Genomic DNA, 24,759 nt, shown 5'->3' with positions numbered 1-24,759 from the left:
GACCTAGTATTACTATAGAATGTGGGCTAGTATTACTGCAGAATGTGGGACCTAGTATTACTGCAGAATGTGGGCTAGTATTACTACAGAATGTGGGCTAGTATTACTGCAGAATGTGGGCTCGTATTACTGCAGAATGTGGGCTCGTATTACTACAGAATGTAGCTCTCCCAGCCAGGGATAGGGTTAGTTACCTGTGTGAGTTTATCCAGCTCTCCCAGCCAGGGATAGGGTTAGTTACCTGTGTGAGTTTATCCAACTCTCTCAGCCAGGGATAGGGTTAGTTACCTGTGTGAGTTTATCCAGCTCCTCCCAGCCAGGGATAGGGTTAGTTACCTGTGTGAGTTTATCCAGCTCTCCAGCCAGGGATAGGGTTAGTTACCTGTGTGAGTTTATCCAGCTCTCCCAGCCAGGGATAGGGTTAGTTACCTGTGTGAGTTTATCCAGCTCTCCCAGCCAGGGATAGGGTTAGTTACCTGTGTGAGTTTATCCAGCTCTCCCAGCCAGGGATAGGGTTAGTTACCTGTGTGAGTTTATCCAACTCTCTCAGCCAGGGATAGGGTTAGTTACCTGTGTGAGTTTATCCAGCTCTCCCAGCCAGGGATAGTGTTAGTTACCTGTGTGAGTTTATCCAGCTCTCTCAGCCAGGGATAGGGTTAGTTACCTGTGTGAGTTTATCCAGCTCTCCCAGCCAGGGATAGGGTTAGTTACCTGTGTGAGTTTATCCAGCTCTCCCAGCCAGGCTCCAAACATCTGGTCTAGATCCTGATCTTCTTTATCACTGTCCTCCTCCTCTCCTCCTCCCTCTGTATGGTCCAGCTCCTCGTCTGACAGCTGCTCCATCTGAAACACACGCATGGTAATGTCAGTTGTATTTTAGCATGTGGTGGAGTGCTTAGTGGCTGGGACATTGGGAGTTCTGGGTAGATGGATACAAGGAAGCTATTAAGGCCACATGGCATCGCATGTCAGTCCCGTTCATTCAGCTCCAACAGGCACAGCGTGGAACCCTACGTTTCCATGGTAACCTCGGATTCCAGTCACACCTAGCTACCGACTCCACCCCGGTGTCGAAACCTTCTCTAAGCACCTTCATCATGCATCTCAATCTAGACTCTAGTTGTTATCCTTGTCGTCAACCCCTGCCGAGGGTACTTCGCTACATCTGTTGCAGTATGCTGTATGGGATTGTTTGTTATTAAAGTGATGAAAGCGTCACAATAGAATAGATTTGGATTGTAATGTGCGTCTTAGGAACGTACTGATGTTTTACCGCCCTCTGGTGGTCAGTTCTCTAGCCTAGTGGTTAGAGCGTTGGACTAGTAACCAGAAGGTTGAGAGTTCAAACCCCCGAGCTGACAAGGTACAAAATCTGTCGTTCTGCCCCTGAACAGGCAGTTAACCCACTGTTCCCAGGCCGTCATTGAAAATAAGAATTTGTTCTTAACTGACTTGCCTGGTTAAATAAAGGTAAAAAAATTAAAAATCTCACTCCTTCACACACACACACACGCACACACAGAGCTGTGTGTGTGTGTGTGTGTGTGTGTGTGTGTGTGTGTGTGTGTGTGTGTGTGTGTGTGTGTGTGTGTGTGTGTGTGTGTGTGTGTGTGTGTGTGTGTGTGTGTGTGTGTGTGTGTGTGTGTGTGTGTGTGTGTGTGTGTGTGTGTGTGTGTGTGTGTGTGTGTGTGTGTGTGTGTGTCAGTTTTTTAGTCAGTGTGTGTGTGTCAGTTTGTTTAGTCAGTGTTCCGTCTCATAGCTTTCTAGCTCCCTCTATGGAAGTATAATCTCTGCCCTGACAAACAATCCTCTCATATAAATATTGGAGACCTCTGCTCCAGATCTTAAATCCTCTTAAAATGATTTTAGTTTTTTGTTATGGATAATTTCCCTCCCCTAGTTGGGTCTGAGGTCTGGTGATGTGGCTGTGTCAGGCTGTGTGGCCCACTGAGGCAGTAGGAGACCCCGACAGTAGCACTTTGATCATACTATGACCTGGGCCGGCGTGACCTCCCTCCCCGACCTGGGCCGGCGTGACCGCTAGGAACAGTTAGGTCTACAGTACAACAGGGATGGAGAATTGCAGTAGTATTGTAATGCCAATATCAAATCAACCGTAAAAAAACATAACTAAAAATACTCTGCTTATCAAGCACATAGCTGTTCTCTACTGTAACTCTGGTACATAGGGAGAGTCCTGGTAAAGACAGTTCTGACAACCTGGAGCGTGTGATTGGACAGATGCTCTTCACTCATCACAGCAGGGCCACGTGTCATCATGGTGTGAGTTAGAGACACACACGAACAAGGGTGTTATAAACGTTGTATACATTTTACACTAAATATCTGCAAAAAATATTGGGATTTAACCTTTTTGGGATAGGGGGCAGCATTTTCATTTTCGGATGAATAGCGTGACCAGAGTGAACTGCCTCCTACTCTGTCCCAGATGCTAATATATGCATATTATTAGTAGTATTGGATAGAAAAAACACTGAATGATGTCTGTGAGTATAACAGAACTCATATGGCAGGCAAAACCTGAGAAAAAATCCAACCAGGAAGTGGGAAATCTGAGGATTGTAGTTTTTCAAAGCTACCGAATACACAGTGGGATATCAGTAAAGTTGCACTTCCTACGGCTTCCACTAGATGTCAACCGTCTTTAGAAACTTGAATGAGGATTCTACTATAAAGGAGGGGCTCATGAGACCTGTTTGAGTCAGTGGTCTGGCATAGTGTCTTGGTCTCCCGACAGAGTTACCTCTCGTTCCAATGCTTTTCTTCAGACAAAGGAGTTCTCTGGTTGGAACATTATTGATGTTTTATGTTAAAAACATCCTAAAGATTGATTCCATACATCGTTTGACTTGTTTCTACGACCTGTAATGGAACTTTTCGAGTTTCTGTGTGGGCCAATTGATGGCGCCTCATGAAGATGGATTATGGGCTGAACACGCAAACAAGTGGCTATTTGGACATAAATGATGGACTTTATGGAACAAATCAGTCATTTATTGTCAAACTGGGATACCTGGGAGTGCCTTCTGACGAAGATCATCAAAGGTAAGTGAATATTTATGGTGTTATTTCTAACTTCTGGTGACTCCAAAATGGCAGATATTTCTCTGGCTGGAGGGTCAGTAGTTATATACAGGGTCAGTAGCTATATACAGGGTCAGTAGCTATATACAGGGTCAGTAGCTATATACTGGGTCAGTACTGGTAATGTGAGATGAGGACAACAGGGGATTAAATGGTGCTGTGCTGTGAGATGAGGACATCGGGGATTAAATGGTGCTGTGAGATGAGGAAAATAGGGGATTTAATGGTGCTGTGAGATGAGGACAACAGGGATTAAATGATGCTGTGAGATGAGGACAACAGGGATTAAATGGTGCTGTGAGATGAGGACATCGGGGATTAAATGGTGCTGTGAGATGAGGACAACAGGGATTAAATGGTTTTGTGAGATGAGGACAACAGGGATTAAATGGTGCTGTGAGATGAGGACAACAGGGATTAAATGGTACTGTGAGATGAAGACAACAGGGGATTACATGGTGCTGTGAGATGAGGACAACAGGGATTAAATGGTGCTGTGAGATGAGGACAACAGGGATTAAATGGTGCTGTGAGATGAGGACAACAGGGATTAAATGGTGCTGTGAGATGAGGACAACAGGGATTAAATGGTACTGTGAGATGAGGACAACAAGGGATTAAATGGTGCTGTGAGATGAGGACAACAGGGATTAAATGGTGCTGTGAGATGAGGACAACAAGGGATTAAATGGTGCTGTGAGATGAGGACAACAAGGGATTAAATGGTACTGTGAGATGAGGACAACAGGGATTAAATGGTACTGTGAGACGAGGACATCAGGGATTAAATGGTGCTGTGAGATGAGGACAACAGGAGATTAAATGGTGCTGTGAGATGAGGACAACAGGGATTAAATGGTGCTGTGAGATGAGGACAACAGGGATTAAATGGTACTGTGAGATGAGGACAACAGGGATTAAATGGTACTGTGAGATGAGGACATCAGGGATTAAATGGTGCTGTGAGATGAGGACAACAGAGATTAAATGGTGCTGTGAGATGAGGACAACAGGGATTAAATGGTGCTGTGAGACGAGGACATCAGGGATTAAATGGTGCTGTGAGATGAGGACAACAGGGATTAAATGGTGGTGCTGTGAGATGAGGACATCAGGGATTAAATGGTGCTGTGAGATGAGGACAACAGGGATTAAATGGTACTGTGAGACGAGGACATCAGGGATTAAATGGTGCTGTGAGATGAGGACATCAGGGATTAAATGGTACTGTGAGATGAGGACAACAGGGGATTAAATGGTGCTGTGCTGTGAGATGAGGACAACAGGGATTAAATGGTACTGTGAGATGAGGACAACAGGGATTAAATGGTGCTGTGAGATGAGGACAACAGGGATTAAATGGTGCTGTGAGATGAGGACAACAGGGATTAAATGGTACTGTGAGATGAGGACAACAGGGATTAAATGGTGATGTGAGATGAGGACAACAGGGATTAAATGGTACTGTGAGATGAGGACAACAGGGATTAAATGGTACTGTGAGATGAGGACATCAACCACGCCTCTTCAGCAAACTCTACTTTGGTGAGTTGTGGGACTCCTCCCAAACTCAAAACAAATGTTCTTCGTTCTCTCCTGGTTTATTCCTGGACAGCTGAGTTCCTCCCATAGGCCTATAAAGGCATATAATAACGGCTTCTCTCCTCCCTAGAGAGAGTGAGAGAGAGTGAAAACGCACCCAGCCAGCGATTAGAGGCTCCAAACTGTGCTACAATTAGCTCCCTGTGGTTAGCAGGCCTGTCATTTGGGTTGAGGACAGCAGGAAGATGAGACTGAGAGGGGGTTGGGTTAAGGCGGCCACTGCCTGTCCCTGCTCCTACTCCCTCTCATTCTCCTCCCTCTCTGGGAGAGAGAGGTACACAGCATGTTGGGCTATGAGAGGTCCTAATACCACTGTCTGAACCACAGAGAGAATAGATTGAGAGAGAGAAAAGACAGGGAGGAAACAGGGAAAAGACAGGGAGGATACAGAGAGAGGAAAGACAGGGAGGATACAGAGAGAAAAAGACAGGGAGGATACAGAGAGAGAAAAGACAGGGAGGATACAGAGAGAAAAGACAGGGAGGATACAGAGAGAGAAAAGACAGGGGGGATACAGAGAGAGAAAAGACAGGGGGATACAGAGAGAGAAAAGACAGGGGGGATACAGAGAGAGAAAAGACAGGGAGGATACAGAGAAAGACAGGGAGGATACAGAGAAAGACAGGGAGGATACAGAGAAATATAGGGCCAGATAGAAAAGACAGGGAGCCCAGGCCCGGTCCAAGACATTTGGTCAGCGGGGAACCAGGCCCGGTCCAAGACATTTGATCAGCAGGGAACCAGGCCCGGTCCAAGACTTTTGGTCAGTGGGGGCCTATGCCCGGTCCAAGACATTTGGTCAATGGGGGGCCTGGTCCAAGACATTTGGTCAGGGGAGACCATGCCCGGTCCAAGACATTTGATCAGCGGGGGCCGAGGCCCGGTCCAAGACATTTGCTCAAGACATTTCACAGGAAAACACTTCTAAACAGTGGCCTGGACCCAGAGAACAGAAGTGGTCCTCGCTGAGAATTACTGGTTGTCAGACACATGGTTCATTTGCCAAAATGCAGTTTACAGGAAAACACAGGTCACAGGACAAACCCATTGTAAACAGTGCACCTAATGGGAGGGGATGAACATCTCAGTTAGAAACTTAGGAAGATGGGGAATCTAATAGCAACAACTAGGATGGGTTGCTAACATGACTTGGTTTCAAAAAATTATACTGACTCAAGCATATAAAGTGGTGGGTGACACCTGGATAGCCTGCCTACCGTTGACTATAGCCTACGCATTCGAATGACTGATTACAAATTGAGGTTGAGAAATAAAAACAGCAGCTCTTTTAAAAATTGTGGCCATCAAAACAGTTATAAAAAATGGTTGCATTTAGAATAGCTATCTATTGTACAATTACTTGGTTTCTAAAAGCATGTTTCACTCCAGTACCAGCTTTCTGAGGAGCTGCTCTCACGCTGTCTGACAGGTGGTAGGATAATCTGCTCCCCAAATGAGTCTCTGCTCCTCAAACTAGTCCCTGGAGCTGCTCCTCAAACTAGTCTCTGGAGCTGCTCCTCAAACTAGTCTCTGGAGCTGCTCCTCAAACTAGTCTCTGGAGCTGCTCCTCAAACTAGTCTCTGGAGCTGCTCCTCAAACTAGTCTCTGGAGCTGCTCCTCAAACTTGTCTCTGGAGCTGCTCCTCAAACTAGTCTCTGATGCTGCTCCTCAAACTAGTCTCTGATGCTGCTCCTCAAACTAGTCTCTGATGCTGCTCCTCAAACTAGTCTCTGGAGCTGCTCCTCAAACTAGTCTCTGGAGCTGCTCCTCAAACTAGTCTCTGGAGCTGCTCCTCAAACTAGTCTCTGATGCTGCTCCTCAAACTAGTCTCTGGAGCTGCTCCTCAAACTAGTCTCTGATGCTGCTCCTCAAACTAGTCTCTGATGCTGCTCCTCAAACTAGTCTCTGAAGCTGCTCCTCAAACTAGTCTCTGAAGCTGCTCCTCAAACTAGTCTCTGCTCCTCAAACTAGTCTCTGCTCCTCAAACGAGTCTCTGAAGCTGCTCCTCAAACGAGTCTCTGGAGCTGCTCCTCAAACGAGTCTCTGGAGCTGCTCCTCAAACGAGTCTCTGGAGCTGCTCCTCAAACGAGTCTCTGGAGCTGCTCCTCAAACTAGTCTCTGGAGCTGCTCCTCAAACTAGTCTCTGCTCCTCAAACTAGTCTCTGTAGCTGCTCCTCAAACTAGTCCCTGGAGCTGCTCCTCAAACTAGTCCCTGGAGCTGCTCCTCAAACTAGTCTCTGATGCTGCTCCTCAAACTAGTCTCTGATGCTGCTCCTCAAACTAGTCTCTGCTCCTCAAACTAGTCCCTGGAGCTGCTCCTCAAACTAGTCTCTGGAGCTGCTCCTCAAACGAGTCTCTGCTCCTCAAACTAGTCTCTGCTCCTCAAACTAATCTCTGCTCCTCAAAGTCTCTGGAGCTGCTCCTCAAACTAGTCTCTGGAGCTGCTCCTCAAACTAGTCTCTGGAGCTGCTCCTCAAACTAGTCTCTGCTCCTCAAACTAGTCTCTGGAGCTGCTCCTCAAACTAGTCTCTGCTCCTCAAACTAGTCTCTGGAGCTGCTCCTCAAACTAGTCTCTGGAGCTGCTCCTCAAACTAGTCTCTGTATACACTGTGCATGTGTGACAAATAAGAAACATGACTAACGAAAACACGCACGCGCCAATTTAATCCCACAACATTATGCAAATGAACCTAGACCATTAAACATCAAATGTATTTCCGGTCAAATGCATTTTCAGCAGCCAACCCGGCTAACATCCTTCGTCCAGAAATCAAAATATCCAGAGCTGTTGACTGAAGTAGAAACGGTTGTCTATAATCAAGGTTAGTGAATGCTGTTCTGATGTCCAGAAGCCATTTTCGGTCATAGGAAATGAAGGCGGAGACATTTAAACTGAACAAAAATATTAAAAATTTAAAAAAACAATCTAAAAAAAAAGTGTTAGTCCCATGTTTCATGAGCTAAAATACCTCGGGGGTTGAGCAGCTAGTGGTCTAGGAGGGCCACGGAGGGAATGTGTCTGTCGGGACTCCATGTGTTGTAACTTTAATGTGTTACAGAGTTCATGTTTAAGTTAATTCATTGAGCTGTACCGAAAGATATTTCTTTACAGTTATTTACATATGTAATTGTATTGGTTTGTGTTGAATTACGCTATTGACGCTATTGACTGCAAGTGCCAGAATGCCTTGCGACAGGAATGAGAGAGAGAACGCGCCAGTTATGTGCAGGTGCAAAGTAATTGAGCTGACCTTTCCGATAGCATCTTACCTGCATTGCTCTGCAGTATCTAAAGTTGTTAAATGTAACGTGAACAAGTATTATTACTAAAAGAAGCTTTCATATCGAACCCCGACGTCCCGAGTCATTACGTTGAAGACAGTTGATCTAAAACCATGTGTTATATTCCTTCTCGGGCCATCAGGGTCCCGTAGACACGGGGAAACGCTGCTCACCCCCGCCCTCGCCCGCCCGTTTGGAACAATAACAGTAAAGAAGGGAGGACATACCGGGCAGACCAGGGGCCGTGTACCAAATGGGATCCTATACCCTACAGAGCCCCATCAAAAGGAGTGCACTATATTGGCAAATAGGGTTCAATTTGGGACGCGTGGCAACAGTGGTTTCCCAGCTCCCACTCCTTGTGGAATGTGTTAGAATGTTATAGACAGGCAGGCAGGAAGGCTGTGTCAAGACACTCCTCAGACTCCTCATTCCACTTCCTGGCAGTCTCTGGTTGGTTAGCCCTGGTAGGGTCAGGCAGCAGCCCTTGTCCCTGGACACACGAACATGGCAGTTCAATAACTCTGCTCTTGAACAAGGTATCTAATTGCACTGAGTAGTTTTATTGTCCCCAGCACAACAGGGGATTAAATGGTACTGTTTCGTAGACCACCCTGGTGTTACGGCCCGAGAACAGGAATAAGTGACTGCGCAGAGACATCAAACGAGGAAAAGGACAATATATGGAGGAATCATATTACACAGGCTCCGCCGCCCACCACATGGGGCTACAGTCCATCACGGATTACAAAGGAAGACCCAACCGTGATCTGCCCAACGTTGCCTCTCTACCAGACCAACACAATGCATTTTATGCACTCTTTGACAAAAACAAAGAGTGAGTGTGAGGGTCGTCACTGACCCAGATGATTGGATGATTTGAACTCGCTCGGAGGCAGTCTTTAAATCAGGTCAACGCCCGCAAGGCCACGAGCCCCAAAGGTTTTCCTGGGCGGGTTGTCAGAGCGAAGCTGGCAGGCAAATTCACAGTCATTTTCAACCTCTCCTTGTCCCAGTCTGTAATCCCACACATTTTAAGGTGCCACCATCATTCCTGTTCCTAAGAACTCTAACGCTTCAGGCCACAATGATCACCACCCTGTAGCACTCACATCTGTAATCATGAAGTGCTTTGAGGGGCTGGTCATGGATCACATTAACTCCATCGTCCCAAACACCCTAGACCCACTCCGATTTCACACCTACCCAACAGATCCATAGACGACGCAATCTCAATTGCTCTCCACACTGCCCTCACCCACTTAGATTATGGGGAACACCTATGTGGGAATGCTGTTCATTGACTACAGCTCAGCGTTCAACACCATATACTCCAACCTTGTCGCCAAGCGTAGGACTCTGGACTTCCTGACGGGCCGACCCCCAGGTGACCTCCTCCACGCTGACCCTTGACCCAGGAGTCCCACAGGGGTGTGTGCTTATAAATAAACAAAATAGATACAATAACTATGATAGTCTATCTTTATTGACATATTTTATTATTATTATTATTTATGTTATTAGTTATATACATATGGTTAGCAGATGTTAATGTGAGTGTAGCGAAATGCTTGTGCTTCTAGTTCCGACACTGCAGTAATAACCAACAAGTAATCTAACAATTCCACCACAACGACCTAATACACACAAATCTGAAGGGGTGAATGAGAATGTTTGTATATATTTGTGTATATATCTATATATATATATATATAATGGCTATTTCCACAGCTGTGAGTATCAACAACCTGAACTTATAGTCTTCCAGTAGTTCCCCCTTCAGAAAACAAACATCTCTGAACACAACCACAGCTCTCAGCCCAGCCAGTCCAACTCTCCCCTCTCTGCCTGTGGTATTGAAGAAGAACCAGAGAAAGAAATTAGATCCAAATTAGATCCAGACTTTCTCCCTCTCTCTCCGTTTCAAAGAGAAAAACATGTGTAGTGATGCTCTCTGTGGAGGCCTGGCTCACTGCAGAGACAGAGCGGACATTTTTTTAAAGAGAGAAAATGAATATGTGAGTGAATCCAGCAGGTCAATAATTCCAGATGTTGTTGTTGCTGCAGTAGAGACATGAGTCATACACACAAGACAATAAGACATGAGTCTCACACACAAGGATATTAGGTTTGGACAATATATACCATATATACTACTGCATAACTACAAGTGAACTATATAAGATGTACCAAATAAATGATATTATGGCTATGCATTTTATTTGCTAACTTGCTTGCCAAGTGGCTAAAAGTTCAAGATCAACCTTGTAAAAAGTTCAGAAACATTTTGCTTAAAATTTATTTTAAAAAGTTAGCTTATAACAGTGAACCTTTTAGTGGGATACACACAAGGCAATTCTAGGTCTTATGGCATATTTTGGTTAAACTATCCCCAATTCTATAGAATTGCAACCCTCTGCATGTACAGTGCATTCTTCCATCACATGTACAGCTGCTTCTCAAGATCTTACACACTAATGAGATGCTATTGAGCCCACACTACTACACTGTCTGAGCCAAGGACAAGATGCTTTCTGGTAAGTTTTGATTACAATACTGGGTTGGAATGAATATATTTTATATGACATACATGATTTTTGTTAACTAGTAAATAGTAGCCTACAGCAACGTGTGTTTAAATAATTTAAACTCATTAACAATTTCTGCTAGTAAGTTTTTGCTACCAGGTGGGTTTTAGCTTCAGCCTGCTGACTGAGGAGTGTTAATTCACCTGTTTCCATACATGTTTCATTTGAACACATGCATCTTACAAAGGAGTTGTTTAATCTAACTGCTTAACTATTTATCTGTACATGGAATTGTATTTGTTGTTTTTTTTACTCATTTTGTGCAGAACTCAAAGATGCAGAATCATCTGGCCAAGTGCATAAAGTTCCCTCAGCGTTCACAACAAGCAACCTTGTCACTCTACCTCTACTTCTATTCGAGGTGAAAATGATGAATCAGACACCTTATCGATAATGTGTAATATGGAGGGGAAGGAGTCTTTCCAAGAAATGGCCATATCACAGTCTGCCGATATGGACAGCCCCATCATGAGGATCCTCCTGGATGATGTATTTTGGGAGAGAGTGGTAAGCAGCCTGAAACTCCTGAAACCTATAGCAGTAGCCATTGCACAGAATGAGGGAGACAATGCCATCCTGTCTGATGTTCAGACTCTGCTTGCAGATGTAAGAGAAGACATCTGTACTGCCCTGCCCTCTTCACTGTTGCTCCAAGCAGAGGAAACTGCCGTTCTGAAAGCGAAGACTTCTGCCTGAAGCCAGTACACGCTGCATTGTACATGTTGGACCCCAAGTATGCTGGCCAGAGCATCCTGTCTGGTGCAGAGATCAACGAGGCCTATGGTGTCATCACTACCGTGTCTCGCCACCTTGGCCTGGATGAGGGCAAGGTTCTTGGCAGTCCTGCAAAGTACACTTTCAAGCAAGGGCTTTGGGATGGAGATGCAATATGGCAGTCGTGCCAACATATCTCATCAGCCACCTGGTGGAAGGGACTTTGTGGATCTGAGGCTCTTTCCCCTGTTGCCTCCATCTCTCTCCAAATCCCACCAACATCAGCCGCCTCAGAGCGCAACTGGTCCTTGTTAGGGAACCCACACACACCAAAGCACGCAACAGGCTGACCAATACAAGGGTTGAAATATTAGTGTCAATCCAAGGCATATTTGAGGCTTTTTGAGCCCGACAACGAGCCATCCCCAACAAGGTTGGAAAGTGACAGTGAAGATGAGGCCTTAGAGTCTGATGTTCAAGAGGTGGACATTGAGGAGGTCCAGGGAGAAGACAAGGAAGCCTGAGAGGACCAAAGCTTTAGTTTCTAGACTATCATTTCACAGATGTGTGTTGAAAACGTCAGGAGATGCGATGGATCATTGGGAATCATTCAATATTCCCTTTACTTTGTTGTTCAGTGAAATCATCCCATGTGAAGAGTCAACTCACTTAACCTCTTACACTTATGGTGGCGCTATTTCATTTTTGGAAGAAAAAACGTTCCCGTTTTAAACAAGATATTTTGTCACAAAAAGATGCTCGACTATGCATATAATTGCTACTGTTCGAAAGAAAACACTCTGACGTGTCCAGAAATAAAAATATCTTCTCTGTGCGTGCCCTTTAACGTGAGCTTCAGGCAAAACCAAGATGACTTGGCATCCAGGAAATGACAAGGATTTTTGAGGCTCTGTCTTTCATGATCTCCTTATATGGCTGTGAACGCAAGAGGAATGAGTCTGCCCTTTCTGTCGTTTCCCCAAGGTGTCTGCAGCATTGTGACGTATTTGTAGGCAGATCGTTGGAAGATTGACCATAAGAGACCACATTTACCACGTGTCCGCCCGGTGTCCTGCGCCGAAATTGGTGCGCAAAAGTCACCTGCCAGTATTTTTCCATGGGGCACAGAGAGAGAAGCAAGCTTCCACGAACTGCATGTCAATGAAGAGATATGTGAAAAAACACCTTGAGGATTGATTCCAAACAACGTTTGCCATGTTTCGGTCGATATTATGTAGTTAATCCGGAAAAAGTTTCACGTTGTAGGTGACTGCATTTTCGGTTCGTTTCGGTAGCCAGGCGCAATGTAGAAAACGGAACGATTTCTCCTACACACAGACGCTTTCAGGAAACACTGCGCATTTGGTATGTGGCTGGGAGTCTCCTCATTGAAAACATCAGAAGCTCTTCAAAGGTAAATGATTTTATTTATTTGGTTATCTGGCTTTTGTGAAAATGTTGCGTGCTACATGCTACACAAAATGCTATGCTAGCTTTGCATACTCTTACACAAATTAGTCAATTTCTATGGTTCAAAAGCATATTTTGAAAATCTGAGATGACAGTGTTGTTAAGAAAAGGCTAAGCTTGAGAGCAAACGCATTATTTTAATTTTATTTGCGATTTTCAGAAATCGTTAACGTTGCGTTATGCTAATGAGCCTGAGGCTTAGTCACAATCCCGGATCCGGGATGGGGAGTTTCAAGAGGTTAAAGTTCAATTCGTAACTAAAATATATTCACTGCTCAAAAAAATAAAGGGAACACTAAAATAACACATTCTCGATCTGAATGAAATATTCTTATTAAATACTTTTTTCTTTACATAGTTGAATGTGCTGACAACAAAATCACACAAAAATTATCAATGGAAATCAAATGTATCAACCCATGGAGGTCTGGATTTGGAGTCACACTCAAAATTAAAAGTGGAAAACCACACTACAGGCTGATCCAACATTGATGTAATGTCCTCAAAACAAGTCAAAATGAGGCTCAGTAGTGTGTGTGGCCTCCATGTGCCTGTATGACCTCCCTACAACGCCTGGGCATGCTCCTGATGAGGTGGCGGATGGTCTCCTGAGGGATCTCCTCCCAGACCTGGACTAAAGCATCCGCCAACTCCTGGACAGTCTGTGGTGCAACGTGGCGTTGGTGGATGGAGCGAGACATGATGATCCAGATGTGCTCAATTGGATTCAGGTCTGGGGAACGGGCGGGCCAGTCCATAGCATCAATGCCTTCCCTCTTGCAGGAACTGCTGACACACTCCAGCCACATGAGGTCTAGCATTGTCTTGCATAAGGAGGAACTCAGGGTCAACCGCACCAGCATATGGTCTCACAAGGGGTCTGAGGATCTCATCTCGGTACCTAATGGCAGTCAGGCTACCTCTGGTGAGCACATGGAGGGCTGTGCAGCCCCCCAAAGAAATGCCACCCCACACCATGACTGACCCACCGCCAAACTGCTCATGCTGGAGGATTTTGCAGGCAGCAGAACGTTCTCCACAGCGTCTCCAGACTGTCACGTATGTCACATGTGCTCAGTGTGAACCTGCATTCATCTGAAGAGCACAGGGCGCCAGTGTCGAATTTGCCAATCTTGGTGTTCTCTGCCAAATGAAAAACTTCCTGCACGGTGTTGGGCTGTAAGCACAACCCCCAACTGTGGACGTTGGGCCCTCATACCACCCTGATGGAGTCTGTTTCTGACCGTTTGAGCAGACACATGCACATTTGTGGCCTGCTGGAGGTCATTTTGCAGGGCTCTGGCAGTGCTCCTCCTGCTCCTCCTTGCACAAAGGCAGAGGTAGCGGTCCTGCTGCTGGGTTGTTGCCCTCCTACGTCCTCCTCCACGTCTCCTGATGTACTGGCCTGTCTCCTGGTAGCGCCTCCATGCTCTGGACACTACGCTGACAGACACAGCAAACCTTCTTGCCACAGCTCGCACTGATGTACCATCCTGGATGAGCTTCACTACCTGAGCCACTTGTGTGGGTTGTAGACTCCGTCTCATGCTACCACTAGAGTGAAAGCACCGCCAGCATTCAAAAGTGACCAAACCATCAGCCAGGAAGCATAGGAACTGAGAAGTGGTCTGTGGTCCCCACCTGCAGAACCACTCCTTTATTGGGGGTGTCTTGCTAATTGCCTATAATTTCCACCTGTTGTCTATTCCATTTGCACAACAGCATGTGACATTTATTGTCAATCAGTGTTGCTTCCTAAGTGGACAGTTCGATTTCACAGAAGTGTGATTGACTTGGAGTTACATTGTGTTGTTTAAGTGTTCCCTTTATTTTTTTGAGCAGTGTATATTTTTTCTATTGGAAGAATTTAATCATGTCTACTTATGATAAGGTAAAACGTTTATGTTTGTCTCCATATATATGGTAAATATATCTAAGGCAAGAAATATCTACATTGAAATGGTATTAATATACATTTGCATATATTCCCATTAATTCCCATATTTTCCCGTTAACTCCCACGTGAAGTTTCCACCTCTGAATATTCCCCAAAAAGTGCAACCCTAGTCAGGATAAAAGACTGTCAGGATTAAAGACAGCCAGTCAGGATTAAAGACAGTCAGTCAGGATAAAAGATAGTCAGTCAGGATTAAAGACAGTCAGTCAGGATTAAAGACAGCCAGTCAGGATTAAAGACAGCCAGTCAGGATTAAAGACAGTCAGTCAGGATTAAAGACAGTCAGTCAGGATTAAAGACAGTCAGTCAGGATTAAAGACAGTCAGTCAGGATTAAAGATAGTCAGGATTAAAGATAGTCAGGATTAAAGACAGTCAGTCAGGATTAAAGATAGTCAGTCAGGATTAAAGACAGTCAGTCAGGATTAAAGACAGTCAGTCAGGATTAAAGACAGTCAGTCAGGATTAAAGATAGTCAGTCAGGATTAAAGATAGTCAGTCAGGATTAAAGATAGTCAGTCAGGATTAAAGACAGTCAGTCAGGATTAAAGACAGTCAGTCAGGATTAAAGATAGTCAGGATTAAAGATAGTCAGTCAGGATAAAAGATAGTCAGGATTAAAGACAGTCAGTCAGGATTAAAGACAGTCAGTCAGGATTAAAGACAGTCAGTCAGGATTAAAGACAGTCAGTCAGGATTAAAGACAGTCAGTCAGGATTAAATACAGTCAGTCAGGATTAAATACAGTCAGTCAGGATTAAATACAGTCAGTCAGGATTAAAGACAGTCAGTCAGGATTAAAGATAGTCAGTCAGGATTAAAGATAGTCAGTCAGGATTAAAGACAGTCAGTCAGGATTAAATACAGTCAGTCAGGATTAAATACAGTCAGTCAGGATTAAAGACAGTCAGTCAGGATTAAAGATAGTCAGTCAGGATTAAAGATAGTCAGTCAGGATTAAAGACAGTCAGTCAGGATTAAAGATAGTCAGTCAGGATTAAAGACAGTCAGTCAGGATTAAATACAGTCAGTCAGGATTAAATACAGTCAGTCAGGATTAAAGACAGTCAGTCAGGATTAAATACAGTCAGTCAGGATTAAAGACAGACAGTCAGGATTAAAGATAGTCCGTTAGGATTAAAGATAGTCCGTTAGGATTAAAGATAGTCCGTTAGGATTAAAGATAGTCCGTTAGGATTAAAGATAGTCAGTTAGGATTAAAGATAGTCAGGATTAAAGATAGTCAGGATTAAAGACAGTCAGTCAGGATTAAAGACAGACAGTCAGGATTAAAGACAGACAGTCAGGATTAAAGATAGTCAGTTAGGATTAAAGATAGTCAGGATTAAAGATAGTCAGTCAGGATAAAAGACAGTCAGTCAGAACTCATTTAATTAAAGTTCAATTCATAACAATTTATTTTATTTCTATTGGAAGGATTTTATCATTTGCAATTATGTATACTTATGATAACACACACACACACACACACACACACACACACACACACATACACACACACACACACTTAAGCAAACCATACATGGGTAAGACAAGGTGAAATACAGAGAGACTCAAAATGGTAATAGAGCTGAAAACCAAAAGGACAGGGGACTCAAACTTCTCAATCTCCCATTGACATCAATGACACAAACCTTAGTTAACACGTTAGTCTCTAAGCTATCCAGTATAACATGACCCTCTCATGACCTTTCTACATTGTGTTGCCATGTAGCCTAGAACAGCCCCCAGAGAACACCCCCACCCCAGAGAACAACCCCCAGAGAACACCCCCCCCAGAGAACAACCCCCAGAGAACAACCCCCCTCCTGACACTCCAGGCCTCACACCTGGAAGGCTGTTCTGATCAGCTCACAGATATTGTTCAGACCCTGGCTGCCACCGAGTCCCCGTCAGTCCCTCTCTTTCCCTCTCTGGGCCATGTGGAAGCCATCATAGGACTATTCTTATTGTCTGGTGCCAACAGCTTATAGCTTTTCTGTCTTTATTGAAAACAGTCATGTATTTCCCTTAGAAGAATCGAGAGAGAAAAGAGAGAAAGAAAGAGAAAGAGAAAAAGAAAGAGAGAGAAAAAGAAAGAGAGAGAAAGAAAGAAAGAAAGAGAGAGAAAGAAAGAAAGAGAGAGAGACAGAGAGAGCCAGAGAGAGAGAGAGAGAGAGCCAGAGAGAGCCAGAGAGAGAGAGAGAGCCAGAGAGAGCCAGAGAGAGAGAGAGCCAGAGAGAGAGAGAGCCAGAGAGAGACAGAGAGAGATGGGGCTCTGTTCACAAACACACCCTACAGAGCCCCATGACAGCAGCACAATTAGACCCAACCAAATCATGAGAAAACAAAAAGATAATTACTTGACACATTGGAAAGAATTAACAAAAAAACAGAGCAAACTAGAATTCTATTTGGCCCTACACAGAGAGTACACAGCGGCAGAATACCAGAATACACAGCGGCAGAATAATGTAAATGTAATACCTGACCACTGTGACTGACCCAAAATTAAGGAAAGCTTTGACTATGTACAGACTCAGCGAGCATAGCCTTGCTATTGAGAAAGGCAGCCGTAGACAGACATGGCTCTCAAGAGAAGACAGGCTATGTGCTCACTGCCCACAAAATGAGGTGGAAACTGAGCTGCACTTCCTAACCTCCTGCCCAATGTATGACCATATTAGAGAGACATATTTCCCTCAGATTACACAGATCCACAAAGAATTCGAAAACAAATCCAATTTTGAAAAACTCCCATATCTACTGGGTGAAATTCCACAGTGTGCCATCAGAGCAGCAAGATTTGTGACCTGTTGCCACGAGAAAAGGGCAACCACCAGTGAAGAACACGCACCATTGTAAATACAACCCATACTGTTAATTTTTATTGTTTATTTCACTTTATATATTATCTACCTTACTTGCTTTGACAATGTTAACACGTTTCCCATGCCAATAAAGCCCCTTGAATTGAATTGAATTGAATTGAGAGAGCCAGAGAGAGACAGAGACAGAGAGCCAGAGAGCCAGAGAGAGACAGAGAGAGCCAGAGAGAGACAGAGACAGAGAGCCAGAGAGACAGAGAGAGCCAGAGAGAGCCAGAGAGAGAGCCAGAGAGACAGAGAGAGCCAGAGAGAGCCAGAGAGAGACAGAGAGCCAGAGAGACAGAGAGAGCCAGAGAGAGACAGAGCCAGAGAGCCAGAGAGAGCCAGAGAGAGCCAGAGAGAGCCAGAGAGAGCCAGAGAGAGCCAGAGAGAGCCAGAGAGAGCCAGAGAGAGAGAGAGAGAGAGCCAGAGAGAGAGCCAGAGAGCCAAGGCAGCAGCTACTCTTCCTGGGGTGCAGCAAAGTTAAGTTATAACATTTTAAAACATTACAATACTCATTACAGAATTCACAACAGACTGTGTTCCCTTAGGCCCCTAAACCACCACTACCACATATCTACAGTACTAAATACATGTGTATATAGTTTCAGTTGGAAGTTTACATACACTTAGGTTGGAGTCATTAAAACATGTTTTTCAACCACTTCACATATTTCTTGTTAAACTATAGTTTTGGCAAGTCGGTTCGGATATTTTTTTCTTTTTTTACCTTTATTTTACTAGGCAAGTCAGTTAAGAACAAATTCTTATTTTCAATGATGGCCTGGGAACAGTGGGTTAACTGCCTGTTCAGGGGCAGAACAACAGATTTTGTACCTTGTCAGCTTGGGGATTTGAACTTGCAACCTTTCGGTTACTAGTCCAATGCTCTAACTACTAGGCTACCCTGCCGCCCCATCTACTTTGTGCATGACACAAGTCATTTTTCCAACAATTGTTTACAGACAGATTATTTCACAAATCCAGTGGGCCAGAAGTTTACATACACTAAGTTGACTGTGCCTTTAAACAGCTTGGAAAATTACAGAAAATGATGATTATGTCATGGCTTTAGAAGCTTCTGATAGGCTAATTGACATCATGTGAGTCAATTGGAGGTGTACCTGTGGATGTATTTCAAGACCTTCCAACTCAGTGTCTCTTTGCTTGACATCATGGGAAAATCTAAAGAAATCAGCCAATTGTTTATTTGTTGATTTATTTTGTTTTGTAGACATCCATTTCATAAATCTTGTTTCTTAAGCTACATATGTTAACGTGGGTTATTTTGAGCACGTTTCTTCTGGGATGCTTACTTGTTTTCTTTGCTTTACAGGGAAGCTTAGCAGAAGTAGATATTCTCATGTTTTGTATGTTAGTGCAGGGTGAGCTGCTCACAGTGGACTTCCTACTAGGGCACACCGCCTCAGTGCTAACAGTGTAAATCTGCTTCATAGGCACACGATTGCTGGATACACTAGTTGTAGGATCAGCAGAGGCCTTCAGGTCAGTTATAGAGACATTAATTAGGTTACTTACATTGTGTCTTCTAACGCCCCTGGGATAATGTACATTTACTGAAGCATTATGACAACTCAGTGACACAATGGTAGGGATTAAGACACTAACAGCTTACTAACAGCTTACAGATGGTAATTAAGGTCACAGATATGAAAACTTAGGACACTAAAGAGGCCTTTCTATGCACTCTGAAAAACACCAAAAGAAAGATGCCCCGTGTCCCTGCTCATCTGCGTGCTTTAGTGTGAATGTGCTTTAGGCATGCTGCAAGGAAGCATGAGGACTGCAGATGTGGCCAGGGCAATAAATTGCCATGTCTGATGAGGACCTGTGTGGCTCAGTCGGTAGAGCATGGCGCTTGCAACGCCAAGCGTCGTGGGTTCGATTCCCGCTGGGACCACCCATATGTAAAAGTAGTGGCCCCAGCCGACTTGTAAGTCGCTTTGGACAAAAGCGTCTGCTAAATGGGATATATTATATTATTATTATATTATCTGTATTGTGAGACGCCTAAGACCGCCCTACAGGGAGACAGGACGGACAGCTGATCGTCCTCGCAGTGGCAGACCACGTGTAACAACACCTGCACAGGATTGATACATCCGAACATCACACCTGCGGGACAGGTACAAGATGGCAACAACAACTGCCTGAGTTACACCAGGAACGCACAATCCCTCCATCAGTGCTCAGACTGTCCACAATAGGCTGAGAGAGGCTGGACTGAGGGATTGTAGGCTTGTTGTAAGGCAGGTCCTCACCAGACATCACCAGCAATAGCGTCGCCTATGGTCACAAACCCACCGTCGCTGGACCAGACAGGACTGGCAAAAAGTGCTCTTCACTCTCTAGTCGCGGTTTTGTCTCACCAGGGGTGATGGTCGGATTCGCGTTTATCGTCAAAGGAATGAGCGTTACACCGAGGCCTGTACTCAGGATCGATTTGGAGGTGGAGGGTCTATCATGTGTCACAGCATCATCGGACTGAGCTTGTTGTCATTGCAGGCAATCTCAACGCTGTGCGTTACAGGGAAGACATCCTACTCCCTCATGTGGTACCCTTCCTGCAGGCTCATCCTGACATGACCCTCCAGCATGACAATGCCACCAGCCATACTGCTCGTTCTGTGTGTGATTTCCTGCAAGACAGGAATGTCAGTATTCTGCCATGGCCAGCGAAGAGTCCGGATCTCAATCCCATTGAGCATGTCTGGGACCTGTTGGATTGGACGGTGAGGGCTTGGGCCATTCCCCCCAGAAATGTCTGGGAACTTGCAGGTGCCTTGGTGGAAGAGTGGGGTAACATCTCACAGCAAGAACCGGCAAATCTGGTGCAGGCCATGAGGAGGAGATGCACTGCAGTACTTAATGCAGCTGGTGGCCACACCAGATACTGACTGTTACTGTTGATTTTGACCCCCCTTTGTTCAGGGACACATTATTCCATTTCTGTTAGTCACATGTCTGTGGAACTTGTTCAGTTTATGTCTCAGTTGTTGAATCTTATGTTCATACAAATATTTACACATGTTAAGTTTGCTGAAAATAAACACAGTTGACAGAGAGGACATTTATTTCCCTCAGATTACACAGACCCACAAAGAATTTGAAAACAAACCCAATTTTGATAAACTCCCATATTTACTCGGTGAAATACCACAGTGTGCCATCACAGCAGTAATATGTGACCTGTTGCCACGAGAAAAGCAAGAGAGAGCGAGAAGTAGAGGGAGCAAACGCAATATATGGAATGAAGGAGGTAAACACTCAAAACTAGCTCAGCAGAAGTTGGCCAGACTCCCTCCCTCCGCCCGCCAGCCTCCTAATGCCCGCCAGCATGAAAAGATGCATGAGGAGTCCCCACAAACGTTTTTTCAAGGGAAACGCAAGTTAGGTTTAAAAATACTGGAAACATATGCTGCATCGACAGTGGTTTGTCTGTAGCAAATGTAGCAGGACGAGGACAGGGGAAGAAACATAACCTCAATTCCTATTGGACGGTTGCCAAGAACTGTGGAAATGGAGGATGGCTGGCTTGGTCATCCAATGCGGCTGTTCAGTTCATCTTTTTTCAATTGCTGTTCACACACACACACACACACACACACACACACACACACACACACACTAGTATATTTTACTATTTTTAAACCAGCATCCTTGACAATACAGACAAAACACAAAACAGCTTCCTATAGTTCTGTGTTGTATAATAACACATACATGTACATGCTAAATACAGTGGGGAGAACAAGTATTTGATTCACTGCCGATAGTGCAGGTTTTCCTACTTACAAAGCATGTAGAGGTCTGTAATTTTGATCATGCAATTTTGATCATAGGTACACTTCAACGTGATTTTATGGATTTTTGTTTTAGATTCCGTCTCTCACAGTTGAAGAGTACTTATGATAAAAATTACAGACCTCTACATGCTTTGTAAGTAGGAAAACCTGCAAAATCGGCAGTGTATCAACTACTTGTTCTCCCCACTGTATCTGTACAGTCTTCTACAGTATACATCCCGAACAGAAATGTGTTTGTGACAAGCTGTGTTTGTTGGTCTCTGCACAGCACCTTAGAAAGACTCGATATTCTCTCATCTCCTCTCCCTCTCTCCTCTCCTCTCCTCTGGCTCTGTCATGAGACTAGCTGGGTGTAGGAGATCTCATGTTATTAAGTACAGATACAACTCAAATGGGACCCAACTGCTGACTGTGCAGGCATCCTCACACTAAAACAGTCGTTGTTCTGGGACTATTCTGTAGTTCGAGTCAAAGGGAAGAGAAAACAACTCTCCTATTAGGAAGGTTATTAGTTCTACCATCCAAAACATTTTAAATACATTTCAGAGAATTGAAACATAAGAACCACGTGGTGTAGTGGAGAATAAACCAGGTGTACTCCATATACCCACTTATTTTTCAGTGGCCAATTGATATATACCCACTTCTACATCCCCAGGATGCGGATCAAAGTAGTGTAGTGGAGGTTCACGCTGTATAAGGTTGATGGAACAGACCGGAATGTTTAGCTTAAACATGTTGATCAACTACTATTTCTTCACAGGTGCAGCAGCGTGCTCACGGTGGAAGACCTACGAGGGAATGTTACTAAATGCAGTTAGCAGGAAGACACGGTTCTAAAATGCACTGAGATTGCGAGCTGAGGTTGTAATATCTGTTACAAATGTTGAAATATGGAACATTTAAAAAGATGTTAACTATCTAATATGACTAGGATAATGACTGGGGATAATGACTATGATAATGCCTTTGGATGCTCGACAATGACCTCTAGTCAGACCACAGACTGACCAGACAGCAACAGGACTGACCTCTAGTCAGACCAGACAGTAATAGACCAAACTAGCTCTAGATCTGTATTGAATAGACCAGACTAGCTCTAGATCTGTATTGAATAGACCAGACCTGGCTATCAGCTCTAGATCTGTATAGAATAGACCAGACCCGGCTATCAACTGCAGAGGCCGAGGCTAATCCACTGCAGAGGCAGAGACTAATCCACTGTAGAGGCAGAGACTAATCCACTGCAGAGGCAGAGACTAATCCACTGCAGAGGCAGAGACTAATCCACTGTAGAGGCAGAGGCTAATCCACTGCAGAGGCAGAGACTAATCCACTGCAGAGGCAGAGACTAATCCACTGTAGAGGCAGAGGCTAATCCACTGCAGAGGCAGAGACTAATCCACTGCAGAGGCAGCAGGGATGGCAGAGACTAATCCACTGCAGAGGCAGAGACTAATCCACTGCAGAGGCAGAGACTAATCCACTGCAGAGGCAGCAGGGATGACAGAGACTAATCCACTGCAGAGGCAGAGACTAATCCACTGCAGAGGCAGAGGCTAATCCACTGCAGAGGCAGCAGGGATGACAGAGACTAATCCACTGCAGAGGCAGAGACTAATCCACTGCAGAGGCAGAGGCTAATCCACTGCAGAGGCAGAGACTAATCCACTGCAGAGGCAGCAGGGATGACAGAGACTAATCCACTGCAGAGGCAGAGACTAATCCACTGCAGAGGCAGAGACTAATCCACTGCAGAGGCAGAGACTAATCCACTGTAGAGGCAGAGACTAATCCACTGCACAGTCCAAGAAGGGGAGTGAGGCTAAAAGCACATCTGATCTGAAAATGGAAGCGCCGTATGGACGGGTGCCATGCGGAGGCCAAATTGAGTTCCGCGCCGCGCCGCCTAAACATTGTAACAATGCGGAGGGCTCCGTACAGCTCCGCATTGACATGACCGGTGGACGGTAGGGCAGGAAGTCCTGCACAACAGCTCTGCTCAGCGAAGCCCTGACTTCTGCAGTGGCCGTATCGCAGTAAATGCTTCCACAGCCACTACGGCAATAGTCGGATTATACAGGCAGAGCATTCAAAAAGGTGAATGGAAAAGCACACGACTGCAGTGAGCCGTAGAGCAACCCACGACTGCAGTGAGCCGTAGAGCATATTGACAGTGACTCCGCCTCTGCAGAAGTCAGGGAATTCATACTACATGCGCTTCACTGAGGAGAGCATGTTACATTTACTGAGTGACAAGGTCTCGAATCTATTGTCATCCGAGTACCACTGCTAAGTCTGAGGGGAGTATAATGGAGTTGAATTATGAATACAGCGTCAGGTCTGAAGGAGGAGGACATTGTGGAACATGGACTGACTGAAAATACATTGGTCCTGGCGTTGTACAGGTAGATAACTACCAAAATGAAGGAAACACATTAGTAAATGAGGGATACAAAGTATATTGAAAGCAGTTACTAGCGCTTTGCCCGTCTACCAGAGGTTAATGCTGTTGCTATGCAACTTATTACTAGCATAGCTAACAAATGATGAGCTAGACATCGTACGACTTCATTAACAATGTCCACTGAGAACGCTCAACGACTATAACACTTATCTAAAGCTAAGAATGACGTGAATAATCAAGTCAATAAATGTTGGTTTGTTAGATAGCATATAAAAGTTAATACGCTGGCAAGTTCGATATATTAGCTAGCTAACTAACGTTAGGTAGCTAGCTAACATACCGGTATATACAAGCAACTGCAGTAATGATATGCTACGCGATTCAAAAGGACAGCGTAGCTAACATACCGGTATATACAAGCAACTGCAGTAATGATATGCTACGCGGTTCAAAAGGACAGCGTAGCTAACATACCGGTATATACAAGCAACTGCTGTAATGATATGCTACGCGGTTCAAAAGGACAGCGTAGCTAACATACCGGTATATACAAGCAACTGCAGTAATGATATGCTACGCGATTCAAAAGGACAGCGTAGCTGACATACCGGTATATACAAGCAACTGCAGTAATGATATGCTACGCGATTCAAAAGGACAGCGTAGCTAACATACCGGTATATACAAGCAACTGCAGTAATGATATGCTACGCGGTTCAAAAGGACAGCGTAGCTAACATACCGGTATATACAAGCAACTGCAGTAATGATATGCTACAGCGGTTCAAAAGGACAGGGGAGCTAACATACCGGTATATACAAGCAACTGCTGTAATGATATGCTACGCGGTTCAAAAGGACAGCGTAGCTAACATACCGGTATATACAAGCAACTGCAGTAATGATATGCTACGCGATTCAAAAGGACGGCGTAGCTAACA

General features: G+C 44.7%; 1 long non-coding RNA gene across 1 annotated transcript in view; it reads right to left on the bottom strand.

Moving 5' to 3' along the window:
• Positions 1-717: 717 nt before the first annotated feature.
• The window catches only part of LOC135547029 (uncharacterized), an 84,936-nt gene continuing 60,894 nt past the window's right edge, over positions 718-24,759 (bottom strand). Inside the window, exon 3 of the long non-coding RNA XR_010456663.1 lies at positions 718-843. This is a non-coding gene — a long non-coding RNA (uncharacterized LOC135547029). The remainder of the gene's footprint in view (positions 844-24,759) is intronic.

Source organism: Oncorhynchus masou, chromosome 10, assembly GCF_036934945.1.
Source record: "Oncorhynchus masou masou isolate Uvic2021 chromosome 10, UVic_Omas_1.1, whole genome shotgun sequence".
NCBI lineage: Eukaryota > Metazoa > Chordata > Actinopteri > Salmoniformes > Salmonidae > Oncorhynchus > Oncorhynchus masou.
This window is presented reverse-complemented; position numbering and strand designations above follow the sequence as displayed.